The sequence below is a fragment of the Mus caroli genome, chromosome 14 (assembly GCF_900094665.2).
Source record: "Mus caroli chromosome 14, CAROLI_EIJ_v1.1, whole genome shotgun sequence".
NCBI classification, from domain to species: Eukaryota; Metazoa; Chordata; class Mammalia; order Rodentia; family Muridae; genus Mus; species Mus caroli.
Window position 1 is genome coordinate 1,038,349 of NC_034583.1, and position 3,801 is coordinate 1,042,149.

The 3,801-nt window shown below is 42.2% G+C and overlaps 1 pseudogene; it reads left to right on the forward strand.

The window, feature by feature from the left end:
- Positions 1 to 2,433: 2,433 nt before the first annotated feature.
- On the forward strand, positions 2,434 to 3,348 carry LOC110309841 (annotated as a pseudogene).
- The last annotated feature ends 453 nt before the right edge of the window (positions 3,349 to 3,801 follow it).

The following is a 3,801-nucleotide window of genomic DNA, read 5'->3' on the forward strand; positions in this document are numbered from 1 at the left end:
GAAAGAAAGAAAGAAAGAAAGAAAGAAAGGAAGGAAGGAAGGAAGGAAGGAAGAAAGAAAGAAAGAAAGAAAGAAAGAAAGAAAGAAAGAAAGAAAGAAAGACAGGAAGAAAGAAAGAAAGGAAGGAAGAAAAGAAAGGAAGGAAGAAAGAAAGAAAGAAAGAAAGAAAGAAAGAAAGAAAGAAAGAGGAAAAAAAAGAATCAGTTGATGTTGCAAGTCTTCCTTACACAAAGACCAAATCTCAGCTGAGTGGTGGTGGCGCACGCCTTTAATCCCAGCACTTGGGAGGCAGAGGCAGGTGGACCTCTGAGTTTGAGGCCACCTGGTCTACAGAGTGAGTTCCAAGTCAGCCAGGGCTATACAGAGAAACCCTGTCTCAAAAAACAAAACAACAACAGCAACAACGACAACAAGACCAAGTCTCTTTTCCCATAGTGAATATCAAGTAAAACTGAAAATGTCCTTCGATGTAAGATTCATCCAGAACTAAGTTCTCTCAAGGAATGCAGCTCTTCAGAATACCTTGGACTTTGTGAATACAGTATGAATACAGTGTTTAAAGCACATGTGATGCTGGAAGTAAGATGGTAAGATGCATCACATATTAACTCCTTTCCCTAAGTGCACAGAGAGCACACAGAGCACACAGAGCACACAGCCGCGGAGTCTGTAGCCCTCGCTGTCCTGATTCATTAGGTGTGACTATGTGCTCATAAGTACTAGGAATACATGCTTTTAAAACAGAAGTTGTTGATGTTGAGAGTAAGATCCATTACCCATGAATGGCTCTCTTAAGTGCAAGAAGAAAGAAATAGTATTGAGCTCCTGTGAGTATTTCTTGTCGCAAGGCTAAAGCCTCTGTGCATACTGTGCACACTGAGGTACTGAGAGGAATGTGTGCATATAAAACAGAAAATGTTGAGTAAGTTCATTCAAAGAGTATATAAAGAAAACCCATTGTAAGACCTCTGAACGCTAACAGTTGTTGGAGATTTATTCTAATGCTTTGATTCAATTGGAAATCTGCATGCCCAGATGCCGAAGGTCCTTGTCCCCAATTGGTTTTTGATTGATCAATAAAGATGTCAATGGCCAATGGCTGGGCTTATAGTGGAACACTTGGAGTTGTGTGTGTAGGACACAGAGAGGAATGGGAGAATCGGCATGATTCAGGGAAGAAGGATGAGACACGAAGGAGCAGCAGAAGATAAAGCCAACGTGAGATTTCAGGTAAGTGGCCACTGGCACTTCCCCATTGGGCCTGGGGTTACAGAGGAAGGTTTAGGAGTGCCCAGCCTTTGAGTTAGCTAAGGAGTTTTAAAAATAAGCTAGTGTGTGTGTGTGTGTGTGTGTGTCTTTCATTTTTGGATCCAAAGATAGCTCCTAAGCAGGCACACATGTGCAATCGACCAGGAGCACAAAGTGGTGAAGCATGGGGCTCATGCTCAAGTATATGCTTCTATGACTTCTTTTAAAACTGAAAGTACAATAAAATAGAATGAGTCATTAGTACATTTGTGTAGTACATAGTATTAAAGATGTGACTTTCTCCCTGCCTGAGTAAATTTACAAACTTCATGTTTGATATTTCTCCTCTTCACCAGCGTGATTTTTTGATCAAAATCCACTCTTATGTTTCAACAGTTCATGACATTTTAAAGTCTTGTAAAAACTAGATTTCAAGGTTTAACTAATGTACTGTTTACTTGTGTTTCTTTTCATTGAAATGCATATCACCAGGACCTTCGAATCTAAATACAGAAAGGAAAGAAAAGGAAATGTAATGGGTATGCAGTGGTATTTTTTTCCAACCACAGGGAACAGTGTTCTTATTTGAAAGAAAACTGAAACAACTGTAGATAATAATAGTAAGAAATTTCAAAAAAAAAAGTTTGTTTTCTCTTATTTGTAGTTGCTATTTTTTTTAAATCTATTTATTTGTATGTGAATACATGTTTTGCCTTTGTGTATGTTTGTGCATCTTGTGTGTGCAATGCCTGCAGAGGCCAGAAGAGGGCTTTAGGTCCACTGGACCTAGAATTACAGATGACTGGGAGCTACAATGCAGAGGCTGGGAGTTAAGCCTGCGTCCTCTGGCTAACCCCTGTTGCTAACCCCTGAACCATCTCTCCAGCCTGTGGTTCTAGACTTTATAAGAGACATAAAGGTCACATATATCTATAGGCATGAAAGCAGAAGAGAAATTGGCCAGGGGTGTGGGGCAGGAACTAGCAGAAGGGAAGAGTGTGGAAGGGGATATGCTCGCCAGACAATTTATGCCATAGAATGTCTCCTCACGAAGCAAAGCACTGTGCGTAATAAATGTACACAAGGAAGCATAAAATTTAATTTTTAAAACAAGCACTGGACCTCATCAGTGCTGTTGCCGAGTGAAGGGCTTGCCGCCGAGCTGCCCTTCAGACCTCTGCCGCCATGGCCTGCAGACCTAGAAGCCCACCTGGTTATGGGAGTTGCCGCGACGGTCGAGCCCGCTGTCCCCTGAGAGATGGAGTCTCAAACGGAAGCGCAGAGCGGACAGAAGGGACCAGAAGCCCGAGGACTCCGAGGAAGGCGAGCTCCAGACTGCGGACCACCGACCTGAAAGCTTTACAACTCCTGAAGGTCATAAGCCCCGTTCTAGATGTTCTGACTGGGCCAGTGCAATTGAAGAAGATGAAATGAGGACCAGAGTTAACAAAGAGATTGCAAGGTGCAAGAGAAAACTACTCATAAATGACTTTGGAAGAGAGAGAAAATCATCATCGGTAAGTTCTGATTCAAAGGAGTCTGTCTTCAGTGCCTGCTGATGTGGAGACGAATGAGAGTGTCTTGATGAGAAGGCAGAAGCAGATCAACTATGGGAAGAACACTATTGCCTATGATTGATACATTAAAGAGGTCCCCAGACACCTGCGACAACCTGGAATCCATCCCAGTACCCCCAACAAATTTAAGAAGTACAGCCAGCGGTCATGGGACCAACAGATTAAACTCTGGAAGGTGGCTTTGCATTTTTGGGATCCTCCTGCTGAAGAAGGATGTGATTTGCAAGAAATACAACCTGTAGATCTTGGGGGAAATGGAGACAGAATTCACAGAAAGCAGCTCTGAGTCTCAGACAAGTTCACAGGATACCTCTGATGTGTATGCTGGCACACCCACCAAAGTCAGACACGTGGACTGCCAAGCGGAGGATGAGTTTGTTTTGGAAGCTTGTTGTTTAACTGAACCTTTGAAAGACTTCTCTGCCATGAGTTAACTGCCACCTGGTGGTTACTCGGAGAAATGCGTGGCTCTGCCTGGCCACTGGAAGGCCTGAGTGGCTTGCATTTGTATTTGTTGTCTCTGTTAAGAGTTGATTTTTTCATGAGAAATTGTTTCTCTTGCCTTATTTTTATGTATGGTAAATGTGTTGGGCATGTTTTAAATTGTAAATGAAGCTAAATGCAGTGGCGACTTAACCCTAGTATCTTTCTGCCCCCCAAGTTAGACAACAGGAAACTGGAGCTTTCAGTTGCCACTTTTCAGATGTGTTGGCAGTGGATTTTAACCATGTGTCTATGGGACCAATTTAGAATCAGCTGCCTTTCAGGCAACTGATAAAGAATTCTCAGTCAGGCAGCTGCAATGACTCTGTAAAAACTTATTTTCTGGTCTTTTATCAATGTGAATGTAGTTTTCCCTCATACAGAGCTCTGGACAAAGGATGCTAAGCTATTATATTAATGGGCGGTATGTAAGTTATATAGTTTTAATTTGGAACCTGAAATAGCATTAGTGTGAGGTAAGTATCTTAGCACA